The 21,752-nt window shown below is 35.3% G+C and overlaps 1 long non-coding RNA gene across 7 annotated transcripts in view; it reads right to left on the bottom strand.

The window, feature by feature from the left end:
• Positions 1-21,752, bottom strand: part of LOC105465510 (uncharacterized) — a 297,782-nt gene that overhangs the window by 131,101 nt on the left and 144,929 nt on the right. The gene's annotated exons all lie outside the window — the stretch shown is intronic.

Below are 21,752 nucleotides of genomic sequence, written 5' to 3'. Positions count from 1 at the left end.
ATAGTACTCTAAAAATAATACATACTAACCACATATTTTATATGTACACATCAATATAAAAAAGTATAATATTAATGCACAATAGATAAAGCAATGATAAGAAATCAAATATATTCAGATACAAATTAAATTATCTGAGGAAGCATTTTCTCTTTTAGTCCAAATCTAACTTAAGTTTATGTCATTGCCAGGCAGCTAGAGGATAAGATACAGAGAAACAGGTGAAGGATCTACCCTATAGACTCTTTGGCGGTACTCTTTTTATTTGGATATGTAGACATTCATGTCTATTATTGAGTCTATAATTCTAGGTTTGGGTTAGAGTTTTGTCTTCCACTTATACTCTCTCTTTAGGCCAAAATTCATAACTTAAAGCTTTTGGCCAGGTCCATGTGGCTAGTATACACAATTATATCTAGCCTTCTTTTATCCTAACAAAGTTTTCAAAGTCCTATTTATATTTATTAAAAGATGAGAAATATTAGACAGGAAACTTTGTACGGAGATTAATAAAGGATCTGCCTTATAAGTTTTACAAACAATGGAATGCAGTGTTTCTCCTTAAGAACACTTAAACACTGTTCTGTTTTTCAAGTAAATAAAAACATGGCTCATTAGTATTATACCGAATAAGTTACAAAGCCCAGTCTTACATACATTAACTTTTCAACACACCTACTGAAAATTACAACCCTGATGGAAGAGTGGTGGTTTGAAAATTTGAATTTCCTGCAAATATTTTCCTCCACCTAAAATATTTATATTTGTATTTGTACTAGCAATGCCCCAGATTACTTAGAAAAATCTATATGTTACTTATTAACAATGTTCTTTTTACCTTACAAATAACCATTTTACTAAATGATAATCATGTCATTACTAAGTACCATAAGCACCTAATTACTAATACTTTGGATTCTAATTCCAAGGAAAAAATATATCCCTGAGATATTTTACAGTCTCTAAAAGGAGGAGGAAAAACAGAATCAAAGCAAGGGAGGGAAAAAGCCATGAGAGGAAAAAGAATAATAGAGAATGAAACTGATGTTAGGCCTTATGACCTACTAATGGATTCTTGAAGAAAGACTTTGAGGAGATTAATTTGAAAAGAACATGAAGTGGAGCTGTGAGCAGTTAATATGTTGAACACTCACATTGTAGAGTAATAGGAGCTATTTTCTCAGTAAATGTGTTGCCAAAAGTCAAGAGTACTAATGTATATATCCAACCATTCCCCATGAACAGTTTATAATTGTTCAAGAATAGACTCCCTCCTCCATGGCCTCTTCATTTATCCCCTCATTCTTCCGCCATTGTTCTGCTTCTTTATGAACACAGCTCATTGAAGCTTGAAGGCAAAAAGGCCCTAATCATGACTAGCAATGGGATTTGAAGCCAAAGTGAGAAGGCAAAAAAAGAAAAAGAAAAAGAAAAAGAAAACCCGTATCATCTGTCATGCTGACATCTTCATGTCCAGCCTCTTGACCATGGTGGGCAATATTTATAAGTACTATTAATATTATTTGACAGTCATCAAGTTACTGGTGTGAATTAAAAGGCATAGGGATTAAATGTTTGTGAGTTCTGGGATTCTTACTTTTGGAGGTTTCTTTTTTTTAATCTTACCCATGGATTAACTTTTAGTAAGGAAAAAAAACGGATGGATAAACTATCTGTAATAAATCTGCATCCAGTTTGCAACCATGTAAGAATGATGCCAAAACACTTCTATTAATAAAAGCACAACAATTCCATTTTCTAAAGACAAAATTACAATGAAGAAGAAATGGAAGTGAAATTGTCGATAATAATGTTCACAATAATAATAAGATAAAAATCAGTAAATTCTCTAGTGTAACATTAACAATAAAATGAAGTTTACTATTTCCTCACGAAGGGTAATGGTGGAATAGCTTGTTATCAGAGTGATCCTCTTGCCCAGAAAACCATAAGCTATAAAAGAAGGACAAAGTACAGCTGTGTAAAAGCAGCACAACAGCAGATCACAGCAGATTAATCTGCTGTAATTAAAGGCAGCAGCCAACAGCAGACTAAGACTGGAAGGGATTCAATTCTTGAGAGAAAGGGACAGGTTAGGTAAGATAATATTTGTTCAGCTTTTTCCAAGGGCATTTCCCAGCCCAAGACAGAAATAGAAATAAAAAAAGAAAGCTGCCCTGGGAAGTCAGAGACACATTTAAAGGAAGATAGAGACTGGAAATTGAGGGACCCATGGCAGTGAATACCAAAAACTGTGTAGAAACTTCTCTCAAATCCTTGGTTGACTCCAGAACACATGGTGAGACAAGACTCCAAAGAGCCCAGGGAGATTATCAACTGCTGAGAGTTTTAAAAAGCTGAGCAGAAATTTCTGCAGCTTCCCACAAGAGAGAGAGATACACTTTGGAGTTCACATTTTGCCAAATTAGAGTGACTTTCCATTGAAACAAATATGAAGCATGTCTTAAGAATCAAGAGCAAATCAAATAAAGACCTATCTAACAATGCCTAAAACCAAGCTTCCACCATTCTTGGTGAATAATATTAAATTTTTAAGGAAGAAACAACAACAACCTTACCTAATTTCTAAAAAGAGAAGGGAAGGCAAGGCAAGAAAGGAATAACAATTGCGAGACTAGGACAATCTTGATACAAAAATTGAAAAAAAAAATTATCCATGAAAGTGTGAGGTTCAGATTAAGCGTTTTTTGTTTGTTTTGTTTTCTTTTGTATTTATTTTTGTGGGTGTCCACTTACTGCAGCACCATTTGTTGAAAAATCTATCTTTTCTCCATTTAATTGCTTTGTACCTTTATCAAAAAAATCAGCTGGGCGTATTTGTGTAGATCCATTTCTGGATTCTCTAATATTTTCCAATGATGGCTATCCCTTCACAAAAACCATGTGGTCTTGATTGCAGTAGCTATATAGTAGGCCTTAATATTGGGTAAGATGATTTTATTCTTCTATTTCAAGATTGATTTAGCTATACTAGGGACTGTACTTTTCCATGGAACTTGTGGAAAAATCTTATCTGTGTCTATAAAAAGACTTGCTCGGATTTTGATAGGAATCTCATTAATCCTATGATAAATTTGGAAAAAATTAACATCTTTACTATGTGAAGTCTTCCAATCCATGAACATAATGTATATAATCTCTACCTTTATTTAGGTGTCCTTTTATTCTTTCATCAGCATTTTGTAATTACAGATCTTATACATGCTTTGTTAAGTTTATACCTAATATGTCATATTCTCCGGGGTGATTATAAATGGTACTATATTTTTAATTTTGGTTTCACATGACCATTATTAGTATGTATAAATATAGTTGATCTCTTGTATCCAGTGAACTTACTGAACAAACTTACTAATAGGAGATTTTATGTTGATTCCATCATTACATACATAATCATATCATTTACAAACATAAACTAATTTATTTGTTCATTTCCAATCTGTATGTCTTTCATTTCTTCTTCTTGTCATATTGAAGTGAAGATGGGCTTTTATTGAAGTGAAGATGGGCTTCCTTGTTTTCATCTTGATCTTAAAAGGAAATCATTCCATTATTCATCATTAAGTATGATGTTAGTTATAAGTGTTTTGTAGAAACCATTTATGAATACAAGGAAGTTCCCCATCCATTCCTTGTATGCTGAAAGTTTTTAATGAAGGTTTATCAAATAGTGTCAAGTACATTTTCTGCATTAATGTATTCACGTGCTTTTTCCTTTTTTAGCTTATTGATAGGGTAGATTATACTGATTGATTTTCAAATATTCATGTAGGCTTGTACTTCTGGAATACATCCCACTTGTTCATAGTACATAGTTTTATCCATTATTAGATTTGATTTGGATTTTTTATTTTTTGTCATTTTGTTTTCACCTTATTAATTTCAGTTTAATGTCACATGAGCATTTAATGAGATCAACCCTCTTCAATTTTTAAGTGTGCAATGCAGTATTGTTGACTATAGGTATAATGTTGTATAGAAGATCTCTAGAACTTATTCATCTTGCTTAACTGAAATTTTATGCTCCTTGATTCGTAACTGCCCAGCCCCTGAGAACTACCATTCTACTCAGATATAAGAGGAATCATGCATTATTTGTCTTTCTATGACTGGCTTATTTCACTTAGCATAGTAACCTCAAAATTTATTCACATAGTGCCATATTGCAGAATTTCTATTCTTTCTAAAGATAACACTTTATTATATATACAGATACCACATTTTCTTTATCCATTAATCCATTGAGGAACAGGTTGTTTTCACATCTTGGCAATTGTGAATAATGATGCCACGAGCATGGAAGCGCACTACTATCTCTTCAAGATCTTGATTTCAATTATTTTATTTTTATATTTCAATTTTTTATTTCAGTACATTTGGGAGTACAAGTGGTTTTTCTCAGAAGTGGAATCACTGGATTATATAGTAGTTCTATTTCTATTAGTTTTAGGAACCACTATTGTTTTCCATATTTGCTGCACCATTTTGCATTCCCAAATGTAAAAGGGTTTCAATTTCTTCACCCCTTTGTTAACACTTATCTTTTTCTTTTTGATGATATACATCTTGACAGGTATGAGGTAATATCTCATTGTGGTTTTGATTTGCCTTCACTGATAATTAGTAACAGGATTTTTTTTCATATACCTGCTGACTGTCTGCATGTCTTTTTGGAGAAATGTCTTTTTAAGTCCTTAGCCCCTTTTTAAATCAGGTTACCAGGGTTTTTTTTAGCTGTCGAGTTGTAAGAGTTTCTCATATATTTTGGATATTACTTGTTAATCAAGTATAGTCAGCAAATATTTTCTCCCATTCCATACATTACCCTTTCATTCTGTTGATTATTTCCTTTGTTCTGCAAAAGGTTTTTTAGTTTGATGTAATCCCCACTCATCAATTTTTACTTTTGTTGCCTATGCTTTTGATGTCATATTCATGAAATCAGTGCCAAGACCAATGTCATAAAGCTTTTCCCTTATGTTTTGTTCTATGTCTTTTACAGTTTCAGGCCTTATTTTTAAGTCTTTAGTTTGAGCTGATTTTTGTTTATGGTGTAAAATAAAGGTCTAATTTCATTCTTTTGCAAGTGGATATTCAGTTTTATCAAAACCATTTTTTGAAAAGACTCTTTTCCTTGTTGTGTTTTTTATTGTTTTTATTTATTTATTTATTTATTTATTTATTTATTTTGAGGCAGGGTCTCGCTCTGTTGCTCAGGCTGGAGTGCAGTATAACGAACACAGCTCACTGAAGCCTCAACCTCCCGCGCTCAAGTGATCCTCGCAGCTCAGCTTCCCGAGTAGCTGGGACCACAGACACATTCAACCACACCTGGCTAATTATTTTTATTTTTTGTAGAACAAGGTCTCACTATATTTCCCAGGTTGGTCTCAAACTCCTGGGCTCAAGCAGTCCTCTCACCTCACTCTCCCAAAGTGCTGGAATTATAGGCATGAGCCACTGTGCCTGACCCTCATAATGTATTCTTGACACCCTTGTCAAAGATCACTTGGTCATATATGTATTTATGTATTTCTAGGGTCTCTACTTGGTTCTATTGATCCACAAGTCTGTCTTATGCCCATATTATCCTGTTTTGATTATCGGAGCTTCATAATATAGTTTGAAACCAAGAAATGTGATGCCTCCAGTTTTATTCTTCTTTCTACAGAGTAATTTGGCTTTTTGTAACCTTTTGTAATTCCATGTGAATTTTAGAACTTTTTTTCTCTTTCTGTACAAAATGCCCCTGGGATTTAGATAGGGATTGCATTGAATCTGTAGATCACTTTTAGTAGTATGAACATTTTAACCATACCAAGTCTTCCAATCTATGAATACAAGATGTCTTTCTCTTTGTGTCTTCTTTAATTTCTTTCATCAATGTTTTGTAGTTTTCAGTACAAAAGTCTTCTGCCTACTTAGTTTAGTTTATCACTATGTACTTTATTATTTTTGGTGCTATTGTAAATGAAAGTCTTATTCTAACTTTCTTTTCCGATCACTCATCCTTTGTGTACAGAAACACGACTGATTTTTGATGGTGAGTGACTTTGTATCCTGCAATTCACTAAATTTATCAGTTCTAACAGTTCTTTTGGTGGAATCTTTAAAGTTTTCTACATATAACATTATGTCATCTGCAGACAAGACAGGGACAATTTTACTTTTTCCTCTCCAATTTGGATGCCGTTTCTTTCTTTTTCTTGCCTATTTTCTCTGGCTAAGACTTCCAGTACCATGTTGAATAGAAGGAGTGAGATTGGGCATACTTGTCTTGTTATTTATCTTGGAGGGAAAAGCTTTCAGTTTATCACAACTGAGTATGATGTTATCTTTGGCTTTTTCTTACATAGCCTTATAATGTCTAGAAACTTCCCTTTGATTCCTACTTTGTTTAGAGTTTTTAATCCTGAAAGGATGTTGAACTTTGTGAAGTGTTTTTTTCTGCATCTAAGATAGTCATGTGATTTTTATCCAATACTCTATTAACATATTATATTAACTGATTTTTACATGTTGAACAATCCTTGCATCCCAGGGATAAAATCCACTTGATCCTGGTGTATGAGCCTTTTAATGTGCTGTTAGATTTTATTTGCTAGTATTTTGTTGAGAATTTTTGTATCTATACTCATCAAGAATATGGCTTATTGCTTCTTTTCTTGTGGTATCTTTGTCTTACTTTGGTATCTGGATAACACTGGCTTCATAAAATAAGATTCCCTTTTCTTTAATTTTAGAAGAATTTGAGAAGTATTTGTGTTAATTCTTTAAACATTTGGTAGAATTTACCATTAAAGCTACCTGGTCTGAAGATTTCCTTTGTTGGGAGGCTTTTAATTACTGATTCAATCTCCATATTAGTTATAGGTTTGGTCACACTTTCTATTTCTCCATGATTCAGTTTTGGCAGGTTGTATGTTTTTTAAAACTTATCCACTTTTTTCCAGTTTATCCAATTTGTTAATATGCAATTTTTCATAATTGTCTCTATGGTCTTTTTTATTTTTGTACATCGATTGTAATTTTTTTCTTTCATTTTTTATTTTTTATTTATGTGAGCCTTTTCCCTTTTTCAGTTATTCTAGCTATCATTAAAAGTTGTTCATTTTGTTTAATTTTTTGAAAAATCAACTCATTTGTTATTTCTATTATTCTCTATTTTCTATTTTATTAATATCTGCTATAATTTTTGTAAATTTTTTTCCTTCTGCTAACTTTGAGCTTAGTTTATTTTTCTGTTTATACCTTCTTGAGGTATAAAGTTAGGTTGGTTGTTTGAGATCTTCCTTCCTGTTTAATGCAGGCTTTTATCACTATAAATTTCCCTCTTAGTGCTGCCTTTGCTGTATTCCTTAAGTTTGAGTATTTTGTGTTTTTGTTTTCATTTGTCTTATGGTATTTTCTAAATTCTTTTTTTATATCTTCTTTGACCCAATGATTGTACAAGAGTGTGTTGTTTAATTTTCACATATTTGTGAATTTTCCAATTTTCTTTCTGCTATTGATTTCTTATTTCATTCTGTTGTGGTCAGAAAAGATACTTGATCTAATCTCAGTCTTCTTAAATTTGTTATGCTTTGTTTTGTGACCTAATGTGTGATTTATCTGGGGAAAAGTTCTCTGTGCATTTGAGAAGAATGTGTATTCTTCAGCTTTTGGGTAGAATGTTCTGTATACTCTGTTAGGTCCATTTGTTTTATAGTGTTCAGTTACACTGTTTCCTTATTGATCTTCTGGCTGAATGTTCTATCAATTATGGAAGGTAGGTTATTGAAGTCTATTATTATATTGATGTCTATTATCCATTCAGTGCTGTCAATGTCTGCTTTATATATTTAGATGTTCTGATATTGGCTGCATATATAATTGCCATATCTTCCTAGTAGATTGACCCTTTTATCATTATATAATGTCATTTTTTAATCTCTTCTGGCAGTTTTTGTCTTAAAGTCCATTTCCTCTGATGTAAACATAGCCACCCTGCTCTCTTTTGGTTACCATTTCTATGGAATATCCTTTTCCATCTCTTCACTTTCAGCCTATGTATGTCCTTAAATCTAAAGTGAATTTCTTATAAACAGTGCACAGTTAAGCCTTGTTTTTTTTTTATCCATTCAGTCATTCTATGTCTTGTTATTATAGAATTTAATTCATTTTCAATACAATTCAATATATTTCCATATAAATAAGTAATTATTTATATGGAAGAATGTACTATTGCCATATTGTCATTTTCTGTTAGCACTCCCTGTAGGATTCCTTGTAAGGGAGGTCTAATAGTGATGAATTCCCTCAGCTTTTCTTTGCCTGGAAAAGTGTTTAACTCTCCTTTATTTTTCAAGACAGTTTTGCAGGCTATAGTATTCTTAATTGACAATTTATTGTAATTCTTTTGTCTTTTCCTCTTTTGCTCTCTTTCTTTGTATTTTGTTGAGTTTTTTCTATTGGTATGCTTTGGTTCTTTTATGTTTTCTGTGTATGTAACTGTGTGCATGGGTTTTTGTGTATGTATGTGGTTACCTTGAGATTTACATAAAATATCTTATAGACATAAGTTCATTTAAAGCTGATAACAACTTAATTTATATCACACACAATACTACTACACTTTAGCTTGTCCCCCTCCACACATATACTTTATGCTATAGTTGTATATCTTTAACATATTTTAGTTATGGGTATTTTTTTTTTGTCTTTCAACTTTTATGTTAGAATTAAAAGTGATTTCCTCAAGACCATTATAGTAATACAGTGTCCTGTATTTGTCTAATACTTACAATTGCTTACCTTTACCACAATTTTTATACTTACGCTATTGTGTTGCCATTTAGTGCTTTTGTCTTTCAACTTTAAAAACTCTCTGTAGTATTTCTTGTAAAGCAGTTCCAATAATGATGAACTCCCTCCGCTTTTCTTTGCCTGGGAAAGTATTTAAGTCTCCTTTATTTTTTAAGACAGTTTTGTAGGATACAGTATTCTTGGTTGGCAGTTTGTTCTTTCAGTACTTTGAATATATCATCCTTCCTACTTCTAGACTACAAGGTTTCTGCTAGAAAATCCACTAATAGTTTTATAAAGGTTCTTTTGTACATAACAAGTAACTTTTTTCTTTTTGCTTTCAAAATTCTGTCTTTGTCTGACTTTAACAATTTGATTATGTGTCCCAGTATAGATTTATCTTATTTAGTGTCCTTTAGGATTCTTGGATCTGGAGGTCAGTTTGTTTTCCCCAGATTTGGAAATTTATCTGTAGAACTTCAGACTTTTTTAGGGGGGGGCGGGTGGGTAAGCTTTCTGGTCCTTTATCTCTTCTCCTTCTGATACTTCCATAATATATATATTGGTCCACTTGATGGTGTCCCATATTCCCTTAAGTTTTCTTCACAATTTTTCATTTCTTTTTGCTTTTTGCTCCTTTGACTAAATTTACAGTGACCTGTTTTTTGAGTTCACTGATTCTCTTGCTTCATATAATCTGCTGTTGAACACTCATGGTGAATTTTTTAGTTCAGTTACTATGTTCTTCAACTCTATGATTTCTTGTTGGTATTTTTTTATATTTCCTATCTCTTTGTTGAAATGCTTACTTTGTCATGCATTGTTCTCTTGACCTCCATGAGCACCTTTATGACAGTTATTTTAAATTTTCTGACAAGTAAATCGTATACCTTTGTTTTCTTAGGGTCTGTTTCTGGAGTTACATCATGTTCCTTTGTTGGATACATTTTTGCCTGACTTTTTAGTTTCTTTGGCACTCTGTTGGTGTCTGTACATTAGGCAAAGCAACCTTTTCTCCTAAACCGTACAGATTGGCCTCATAGAGAACAAGACTCCCACCAATCAGAGATTCTGGGAGCTTCTCAATCCTTTATGCTGGTCCAGCTCTCTTCATTGTTCTGCTAACACCCCAGGTGTCCAGGGTATTCTGGGTCCTCACAGTGTACCAGGCCAAGTGAGACTAATGCTAGTTCCTTTGGCAGCCCCCAGAAAAGTTGGATCATTGGATGCTCTGCCCAACTCTTTTCCTCCCCAGGGAGAAGCTATATCCTGGGGATTTTTGACAACTTGCTATGTGCTAAGCCAGGAAGTAGGTCTATGGTGACTGACAGCACAAATCTCCATTTCTCCTCTAACTTTCCCCTGCATGGCTAGACTACTTCAGGTCCCTTTAACACTTCAAGTCAGGCAAGTCAGGAGCCAATCCTTTTGGAAGCCCCTGGAAAAGTGTCATCATTCACTGGGACCAATTATTTTCCTCCCCAGGGAGAGGCAGATAACTGTGGTTTTTGTCTGCTCACTCTGTGCTGAGTCAGGGGAAGGCACTATGGCATCTACCAGCCCAAGCCTCTGTCTCTGTTCTCCCCCAAGCATTTAGACTGCACAACACCCATTAGAGGTCTAAGACTGGCAAAGTAGATACCAGTTCTCTGGGGCAGTCCCAGAGAATTAGAACATTGGACACAAGGATCAACTCTTTCTCTCCCCAGGAGGAAGTTGAGAGCTGAGATTTTTCATCTGGTCTCTCTGTGCTAATGGGAAAAGAGGAATGGCAGAATCTACAAGGCCAAACAGCCATCTCTATTCGCCCCCCATGTGGCAGGCAAGACAAGCTAGTTCTCTGTAGAAAAGTCAATGTGCTAGATGCATGAACCAATTTTTCTCCATGGAAAAGCTGAGGGTTTGGCAGTCTCTTTCTAATCATATGGTGTTGTGCCTGGGGTAAGGATTACAGTAAGAGGGTGTCCCAAATTTCCCTATCAGCTTTAGTGAGTATAGTTTCACATTTGACAAGGGTGCAGGAGACTTTCAATTACCTTCCAGATTGCCTATACAGGGAATTTATCCATGAGTTGTTGTTGAATTGATGTGTTTGTGGAGGAAAAGAGAGTCTAGGACTTCCCACTCTGCAACATTTGATGACCTTAATGACATTACTCCTACACATTACATGATTTAATTTGCTAATATTTTGTTGAGGATTTTGTGTCTAAGTTCATGGAAGATATTGTGTTTGTAGTTTTTTTGTTTTTTTGTTTTTTTTCTTTTTTGAAGGGTGGGGTTGATACTGTCTTTATCTGCTTTTAATATTCAGGTAATAGTAGCCTCATAAAATGAATGAGAAGATTTTTCTCTCATTTCATTTTCTGAAATAAATTGTGTAAAAAATTAGTGGGTTTTTGTTTGTTTGTTTGTTTTTTGAGATGGAATCTCACTCTGTCACCCAGATTGGAGTACAGTGGCACGATTTTGGCTTACTGCAACCTCTGCCACCCGGGTTCAAGTAATTCTCCTGCCTAAGCCTCCCGAGTAGCTGAGACTACAGGCACTCACCACTGCGCCCAGCTAATTTTTGTAGTTTTAGTAGACATCAAGTTTCACCATCTTGGCCAGGCTGGTCTTGAACTCCTGACCTTATGATCCACTCACGTCGGCCTCCCAAAGTGCTGGGATTACAGATGTGAGCCACCACACCTGGCCAAATAAGTGTTAATTTTTAAAAGCCAGATAGAATTCACCAGTGAAACTATTTTTGGTGAATTTTATTTTTAGGAGTTCTTAGTTACAAATTTAATTTCTTTCATGGTGATAGTATCATTTAGGTTGTTTATTTCATCTTAGTTGAAGTTTGATAGTTTGTGTTTTTGAGATTTTTTCATCCATTTCTTCCATGTTGTCAAATTTATGAGTATTACATTATCATAGTATTTGTGTTATCCTTTTAGTGTCTGCATGACCTGTCATCATATCACCTATTCATTCCTGATATGGATTTTGCTAGAAATTATTGCTAGTCTTGCTAGAAATTATTGACTTTATTGGAGTCTTTCTTGTTATTTAGAAATATCTTCATTGATTTTCTCTATGGTTTTCCTATTTTTTATTTCACTGATTTCTTCTCTTTGTTATTTCATCTTTCTGTTTGCTTTGGGTTTATTTTGCTCTCTTTTTCTAATTTTCAGATTTATCAACTTAGATTATTCATTTCAGACCTTCCTTTTTTCTAATGTAAGCACTTAGAACTATAATTTTTTTCATCAGCACTGCCTTAGTTACATCCCACATATTTTGATATATTTTATTTTACTTTCATTCAATTTTATCTATTTTTCTATTTACTTTGCAATTTTCTTTTTGATTCATGGATTATTTAGAATTCTGTTGTTTAATTTATTCATGTATAGAGACTTTCCTGTTATCTGTTACTAATTTCTTGTTTGTTTTTACTGTAACCAGAGAATAAACTATACAATTTCATTTCTCTTAAATATGTGAAGTTTTGTTTTATGGCATAGTATAGGGTCTATCTTAGTAAATGTTCCAAGAGCATTTGAAAAAAAAATGTTTATTGTGCTGTTATTGCATGACGTATTCTATATAAGTGAAATAAATCCTTTTGGTTGATTTTATTATACAATTCTATATCCTTGCTGTATTTCTGTGTAGGATTTCTATCAATTGCTGAGTAAAGTCTTGAAGTCCCCGATTATTTTGTATTTTCACATGACAGAAAGAGAGAAAGAACTAGCTCCCTTCCTCTTCTTATGAGGACATTAATCCCATCAGAGGGCTCTATACTCATGATCTCATCACCTCCCAACATCTTCATCTCCAAATACCATAACATTAAAGCTTCACTATGTGAATGTGCAGGGGACACAAACTCAGTCAATATCTGTCATTATTAACATGTTAGGGCTTACATTCTACCATTATATAGTTTTCTGTTCTTGTCTTACCTTCCAGTGAATTATCTGAATATATTTTAAGATTTCATCCTGATTTATTTGTAGTTTTTGAGAATATCACTTTGTAGAGCTTTCTTAGTAGTTGCTCTAGGTATTAAAATACACACATACATTTTCACAACATTTTACTATTTCAAGTGAAGTGTAGAAAACATCTATTTAGGTCCTTTTTCCCCTCTATTTTTCAAATATGATTGTCTTAAGTAGTTCCCTCTACATATATTGAGCACCAGATCAGTTGCTCTTATAACTTTTTCTTCAACCATCAAATATAATTTTAAAAACTTACGAGAAGTAGGATGGTCCATTATATCAGAGGCCCCCAACCCCTAGGCCACAGACCAGTACCAGTTCCATCACCAGTTAGGAAACAGGCCTCACAGCAGGAGGTGAGTGGCAGAGGAGAGAGCTTCACCTCCTGAGCTCTGCCTCGTGTCAAATCAGCAGCAGCATTAGATTCTCACAGGAGCATGAACTCTACTGTGAACTGCACATGCAAGGGATGTAGGCTGTGCACTCCTTATGAGAATCAAATGCCTGATGAGCTGAGGTGGAATAGTTTCATCCTGAAACCATCCCCCACTAACCTGGTCTATGGAAAATTTGTCTTCCACGAAACCAGTCCCTGGTGTCAAAAAGGTTGGGGATCACTGCATTATATTCATCTCTATTTTTACACATTCTGATACTCTTCTTTCCTTTTGAAACCTTCAAATCTTACTCTGTTACCATCTTCTTCCTATTTGAAGAACTTTCTTTAGTCATTTTTAAAGTTAGATTTGCTGGCAACAAATTTTCTTAGGTTGCCTTCATCTGAGAATGTCTTTGCTTCTCCTCCATTTCTGAAAATATTTTTCCTGAATGTGGGATTCATGGATGGTATTTATTTTCTTTTAGTACTTGAAAAAAATTATGCCACTTACTTCTGGCCTCTATGGTATCAAATGAAAAATCTGCTGTCATTCAAATTGATACTCCCATATAAGTAGTATGCTGCTTGTCTCAGGCTGTTTTCAAGATTTTTTTTTCTTTTGTCTTCAGTTTTCAGAAGTACAAATATGATGTAGCTTGGCATAGATTTCTTGGGATTTATCTAATTTAGTATTTTCTTAGCTTCTTTTTTCATAGATTTAAGTCTTTTGCTAAATTTGGGGAATTTTCAGCCTTTATTTCTTCAATAAATTTTTCAGGTTCACTCATTTCCTTCTGGAAATCTGATTAGAATGAATGCTTGCTTTATTGCTATTGTCCCACTAGTTTCTGAAATTCTGGGGGCTTTGCAGAGGTTGCACAAGTGAGTTGCTATTCTGTTTTCTTTCTGTTTTTTAGATTGAGTAATTTCTATTGATCTGTATTTTACTGATTCTATCCTTTTCACCTCACTGTATTACTGTGGCTATCAACAGAGCTTTTATGCTAGTTCTTATATTTGTCAGTTCTAAAATTTGTTTGGGCCGGGTGCAGTGGCTCAAGCCTGTAATCCCAGCACTTTGGGAGGCTGAGACGGGTGGATCACGAGGTCAGGAGATCGAGACCATCCTGGCTAACACGGTGAAACCCCATCTCTACTAAAAAAAAATACAAAAAACTAGCCGGGCACGGTGGCGGGCGCCTGTAGTCCCAGCCACACGGGAGGCTGAGGCAGGAGAATGGCGTGAACCCGGGAGGCGGAGCTTGCAGTGAGTGGAGATCGCGCCACTGCACTCCAGCCTGGGAGACAGAGTGAGACTCCATCTCAAAATAATAATAATAATAATAATAATAATAAAATTTGTTTGGTTCTTTCATATAATTTCTATTTCTATGGTGAGATTTTTTCATTTGTTTTAAAAATTAATAACTGGTTTTTGAAATATTTTTATTATGAACCATTTAAAATCCTTGCTGGATGATTTTAGTATCTGATTCATCTCAGTGTTGGTGTCTATAGATTTTTCTTTCATTCATGTTTTTATTTTTCTAGTTCTTGGTATGATAACAATTTTCTATAATACTCTGGACATTCTGTATATTATGTTGTGACACTCTGGATGCTATTGAATCATTTTTTCAGCAGGCAGTCCCTCTTTTTAGGTATAACATAATGGATGGGTAGGTGTGTACGATCAGCTTCCCTCTGGGCCCTGACAGCAAACGTGTACGGCTGACTTGCACTGTTTTGTCGGCTCTGAGTGGATTTTTAAGATCTAATCTGAGTTCCACTGCCACTAGAATAGAGGACTGACTCACACCTCTTTGTTCCTACATTATGGAGTCAGAAACAGCTCTCCACTGAATCAAGGGAGATGATGGAAAATCAAGGTGCCAACTAACCTTACTTGCCTCCACCTCCTTCCACCTCATAATGCTAGGTGAGGATGTAGGATCAGTTCCCCACTGGGTTCTGCTTACATGGGATGGTAGGTGTTAAAGTCCAGTGTTGTCAACTAGCCTTGCCTTACACTGCCTTAAGTCTTGTCACCACTGAATGTGAGTATATGTTCAGCATGCCACTGGACCCTGTTGACACTACCCTGACAAGGGGACTCTTAGCATCATGTGCTTCTACCAGGTGAAAATACAAGATCCACTTCCCACAGCCTCACCAGTACTACCCCAGCAGGAGAATCAGAGGGCTGCCTGCTTCTCCCTGATGGGGGATAGAAGATCAGTTGCCCCTTCATTCTGCCAATAATCCATCAGTAGGGGAATCAGATAACTGCTGACTGCTTCTGCTGGGCAGAAGATGGAAAAACAGCTTCCAGCTGGGTCCCACTAACACCGCACAGTGGGGGAATCAGAATTGCTGCCTTCTTCTTCAGGTCGGAGGGGCGGGAGGGGTGGTGGAAAATCAACTCCCAATATGGCAAAACTGAAACTGTGGAAGGCACAGGATGGTTTTTCCACTGATGTTTGGCTGGAATAGGGTGGGTATTGTCAAATTGGTTTTCTGCTGCTAGACCACTTTTTTTAATCCCTTACCTGAAGGGAAAAGCTGTTTTTGGAGCCAATTTTGTCTCTTGCCAGTTCCAGATTGGAGGCTTCCGTGATGCTGTCTGTGATGTATGGGAGGCAATAAGTAAACTCAGCAATATCACTGCCATGTCATTCCTAAAGTCCTGAGGTCCCTCAGATGCTCACCTTCCTATTTCCACTCTTCAGAGTATTCCTATGCTTTTTGAATTATGTCTAGAGTACATTTAGTTGTAAGGAGAACAACAGAGGAATAATGGAGCTATCAATTTTTGGTGGAAGTGGAAATCCTCCTTTTCAGCAGAACCAGAAGTATTTGCTTCCATTTTTAATAGAGATATAATTTTATAATTTTCTTGTGATATAATTCACATACCATGCAATAGACTTATTAAAAGTGCATAATGTGGCCGGGCACGATGGCTCACACCTGTAATCCCAGCACTTTGGGAATCCAAGGTGGATGGATCACTTGAGGCCAAGAGTTCAAACCAGCCTGGCCAACATGGTGAAATTCCGTCTCTACTAAAAATATAAAAATAAGCCTGGCATGGAGGCACGCACCTGTAATCCCAGCTACTTGAGAGGCTTAGGCAGAGAATCGCTTGAACCTGGGAGGCAGAGGTTGCAGTGAGCCGAGATCACGCCACTGCACTCCAGCCTGGGTGACAGAGTGAGACTCTGACAAAAAAAAAAAAAAAAAGGTGTAATTCAATGGTTTTAGTATAATTCACAGAAGTAGGCACACCACAATCAGTCTTAAAACATTTCATCATGCCCCCCAAAAATCTCCATATATATTAGCAGTCACTCTCTGTTTCCCTTGAAGATCCCTAGCCCTAGGCAACCACTAATCTACTTTCTAACTCAATAGATTTGTCTATTTTAGTCATTTCAAATGAATGGGATGCTATCAAGTCAGTATTTAATGAATGGCTTTTTCACTTAGCATAATGTTTTCAAGGCTCATCCACAATGTAGCATTTATCAATACTTCATTGCCTTTTATGGCTAAATAATATTCCATTGTATAGAGATATTAATTCTATTTATCCATTCATCAGTTGAAGGACATTTGGGCTGCTTCCATTTTGGGCCATTATGAATAATGCTGCTATAAACCATTGTGTACAGGTTTTCTATGTAGACTTTTTTTATTTCTAAGGGAAGAATTACTGGGTCTTATAATAACTCTGTTTTTATTCTTGTGAAGAGCTGCCAGACTGTGTTCCAAAGTGCCTATACCATTTTACATTCCTGCCAGTGGTGTATGAAAGTTCCAGTTTCTCTACATCCTTGCCATCACTTGTTATTATGTCTTTTTGATTACAGCCATTGTAGTGCATGTTGTTTTGATTTTCATTTATTTGGTGACTACTAACATTGAGCATCTTTTCATGTTTTTATTGGCAATTTGTATATCTTTTTGGAAAAATGTCCATTCAGATCCTTTGCCCATTTTGTAATTGGGTTGTTTGTCCTTTTAAAATTGAGTTGTGAAATTCTTTATATATTCCACATACCAGTACCTTATCAGATATATGATTTGTAAATATTTCTTCCAATTTTGTAAGTTCTTTTTTCACCTTGTTAATAAACTCCACAAAAGTTTTAATTTTAACAAAGTTCAACATCTCTTTAATTTCTAAGAAACAAGTAACATTACAATGTGCATTCGTGATTTTTCTTCAATAGTGTACGTAGAAATATTTTCTGATCTAAATTTATGTTATTTGTTGAGTAAGTATCTAGAAAAAGATAAGATATCCTTTAGAATTGTTCTAATAAAGAGAGTAACCATTTTTCCTGTTCTATGCCATCTTTTGAGGTCCTGTTTGGGACAAAATTTGTATAAATATTATACCAGTATGTGATCTGATTTAATTTTTTTTATTATTTTATTTGTTGTTTTTACTTCCTCTCAACTGTTTTAGGAATGGTTTTACTTGCTCTCCAATTATTTTTTAATTGGACCATGAATGTAAAATTCAATAGACATGTATGCAGAATAAAGGTTGAGGAACTTGTATAGCCATCAAAATTGTTTGTATTTAGGAATGAATAAAAATTTTGACAAAGTCATACTCTATCTGAGCTAGAACTGGGGTTCAGAGAGGACTCCAAGAAGTTCCCTGTAAGTGCCCTGGATGCCATCCTGTGCACTGCACGAGGCCTCTGCTAAAATCTTTCTATGAATCTTGGTGAGCTACCAAACCATGCAGTGTTAACAGTTCTCTGTCACAACAGAGATCATGGATTCTAAAAGTAGTAAATGGAGGTGATCAATATTCTATCATGTTTCATGGTATTTGATCTTTAAGAAAAATAAATGCCAACTAAACTGCTTTTAAAATGAGATGTGCTTGAAGAAAAAGGGCCTGAAGCCTGGACCCAAAAAGCATTTCCTAAAACAATTTTATGGGGGCATAAAATTCCAGCATTATAGCATAATATGTAATACTATTTTATAGTGTAGAGTATTAGTTTAGACATTACACCTTGTTCAGTAATAGCTTATTGAATATATAGTATGTGAGAAGACAATAATAAAAGGGTGAACATTGTGAAACACAGATTTGAAGGTGCATGGAGTCCCTCATCCTGATATTTTACAAGCACAGTTAATCAGACATTATTTTAGAATGACTTATCTAGCATTTTGAAATTTATTAATCAGGGATTAAACAAACTACAAAACAAAATAATTAACTGAGCTAAAAGAAAGTAAATCCTATTAGAGGTACAATATACTTAGTATTCTGAGATTGCAATTACTAAATATTATAGAGCAAATTATGTAAAAATATTTCGATGCCCAGTATATTTTCTACAGGGTATGATTTGCAATTTCTTCAAACTTCCCACACACAATGTTTGGCTGACCAATTAACTAGCATTACTATCTACTTTAGCATTATTAAAGAAGAAGAAGAAAATAAGAAGTGTTTTTGGCATGTGAGCCTCATTAAAAGGAATAGTTTATGGAATGCTAAGGGTATGTACATTGCAGAGGATGTGCACTCCTTTGTTTGTGGCCTATGAAGTAAAGAGATGAAGGGAGCGGTAGTGGCCGGGAAATTGTCCATAGGTCCATTGTACTTTTAAAAAACTCATCTTTTAAAATATTTAAAAGAACATAGCAATTATGAAAATTTTGAAATGATAGGATTATTAAAATGAAAATTAAAATCACTCATAACTCTACTATCCAGCATACATTACTATCAAAATATATTTGCAAACTGTTTTCAGTGTATAAAATACATATAATATATAATACAAAACATATTTCACAAACTTTAGTCACATTATATATAGTGTAAGAATATTTACCTTTATTAAAAACACTGCAAAATGATATTGTTAATGGTGCCAGGTATTTTATTATGTAAATAATAATAGTTTACAAAAACTGCTTCTCCCATACACTGTTCCTTGGAACAGTACCATCTGGTGTGATGTTAGAGGATGTTACACAAGATAAGAGAATAGTCTTAAAAATAAATCTGACAAACACTGTTAATAAATGTTTTAGGAAGAATTTCTCAGAGTTTTAATATGTTAATGTGCATGACCAAACTGAAAAAGAGTAGTGCAGCCGCATCTTTGGGGTAAATACCCGAGGTTCGTGATCTCGCGCCAAGAAAATTAAGGACAGGAACACAAACAGGTAGTGAGTTTAGGAGCGTAGATTTAATAGTCAAAAGAGAAAGGAGAAGGGCTCTCTCTCTTGCCAGAGAGAGGGACACCGGACTGGGAATTCCGGCCTGCAGCAGAGCGCACGGGATTTTATAGACAGGCTTGAGGAGGCGGTGTCTGAGTTACATAGGGCCCACAGATTGGTTGCACCAGGTGTGACGTTTACATAGCATGAGGGGAAGGCTGGACACCCTACCCTAATCTTATTAGGCAAATAGGCTTTCCACTTGGTGGCACTATGTTTTCTGTTCCTTGCTAAACATGTGGCCGGCAAAAAGAAGGGAAAATGGAGCCATCATTTTGAACTTGCCTAGTCCCGGTTAGCTTTTTCCTATTGGCACAACTGCCAGCATTCACCCATGAAAGCTTCAAACTTGCTTGTCTATGTCTGCAGCTCGATTTTACAGGCTACTCCTTGTTAGAAAAGAAAATGATTTGGGGTCTGCTTTATCCTCACTATCTGCCTAAATAATTTCTTCTTAACCCTATATCAGTAGTAAATTTAAAATTGTTCCAGCTTATTTGACTACCAATGGTATCCTTTTTCATGATTTTATTATCATATAATCTATTCTTACACATTATTATACCTCTACATTAGATAATGCATATCTATTATATTATTAATATCTTATGAGATACTAGTGGACTATACAACACAATGTGGGAAACACTGAATTAAAATACTCTTCTGCATATCAGTTAGTCTTTACTGCAGAATAACCTACCCTAAGACTTAGTAACTTTGAAATTATAATGATGTATTTGCTCACAATTCTGTGGATCAGCGATTTGGACTGAGCACAACTGAGATGTCTCAATAGCTCCATGTAGTGTTAGCTGGGCTTACTCCCACGCCAGGGCCCTACTGAGCCAGCTCAAATGGCTGGGCCTCACTCGCCCTGAAGTCTCTTACCCTCAAGGAGACTATCCCAGGCTTGTTCATGTGGTAGCAGGGTTCTGAGAGACAGAACAGAAGCTGCAAGGTCTCTTCAGGCCTGTGCTTGGAATTTACAGGTCATTCTTGCCTCATTCTATTGGTCACACCAAGTCAAAAGGTCAGTTGAGATTCAAGGGGTGAGGAAATAGATCCCACTTCTTCATGGGAGATACTGCGAAGAATTTGTGACCATTTGCAATCTACCATACCTCTTGTCAAACGTGTGTTGTTTCTAGATTTTAGCTGCTATAAATAATACAGTGAGGAACACCCTTATACGTAAAACTTTGTGTGTACTTTTAGTAGTTTATTTAGGATAAATTCTCATAAGACAAGAATTACTGTCTCAAGAGCTATGGCTACATTTAAGGATATCAATATGCATTGCCAAATTTGGTAGAAATACTATAACAATCCCCTCTCACCAGCAATATACATCCCAGAACATTTTCCTCCAGTTTATTGGAGACAAATCTTGTTTACTTTCAGCTAACGTACCCTCTAAATTTTACTGTAATATGTCCAGGAGTGGTGGTTCATGCCTGTAATCCCAGCACTTTGGAAGGTCAAGGCGGGCAGATCACTTGAGGTCAGGAGTTCGAGACTAGCCTGGTCAACATGGTTAAACCTCACCTCTACCAAAAATACAAAATTAAGCTAGACATGGTGGTCCACGCCTGTAATCCCAGCTACTCAGGAGGCTGAGGCACAAGAATCACTTGAATCCAGGAGGCAGAGGTTGCAGTGAGCCAAGACTCTGCCACTGGCACTCCAGCCTGGTGACAGAGTGAAACTCTGTCTTAAAAAAAAAAAAAAAGAAAGAAATTTTACTGTAATATTATCCTTGAAGTCCATGCTACAAGACCACACTTTATAGGTGAAGCAGTTTTGTAAGAACAAGATACTTTGGGTTTCTCAGTAGCTAAGTCTCTTTTATGAGGTCCAAAATAAAATACATTTATGCAAAATTCAACTATGTGGAGAAACAGCATTATTTTCAAACTCACTAAAATTTTTTGCACCCTTGTAACAGAAAAATGCCATAGCTAATTTTCTATAGCTTGGATAATTTATGATATAATCCCAGTGACCTAATCAAACACATTTACTTTGGAGACATCAATGAAGAAAAAGTGCACGTTACAAAGGAAAGATCATTTATAAGACTTGGAAACTTTTTTTCTGAGGAAGCAGGGAAAGGGATGAGATAGTACTATATCATAAAGCAAATGAAACTGGTTTTTCTAGAATAGAATTTTCTTTTCTCATCACCCTCTTCTGAACACATCCTTCTTGTCGTGTTGAGGAGATTTGGGAAGCTCTTAGGTAAAACATAGTAAAGATACTGAGACTGCTAGCCTAAGAGCCCACTGAGTTATGTGAGGATA

The sequence above is a fragment of the Macaca nemestrina genome, chromosome 5 (assembly GCF_043159975.1).
Source record: "Macaca nemestrina isolate mMacNem1 chromosome 5, mMacNem.hap1, whole genome shotgun sequence".
Classification (NCBI taxonomy): Eukaryota; Metazoa; Chordata; class Mammalia; order Primates; family Cercopithecidae; genus Macaca; species Macaca nemestrina.
This window is presented reverse-complemented; position numbering and strand designations above follow the sequence as displayed.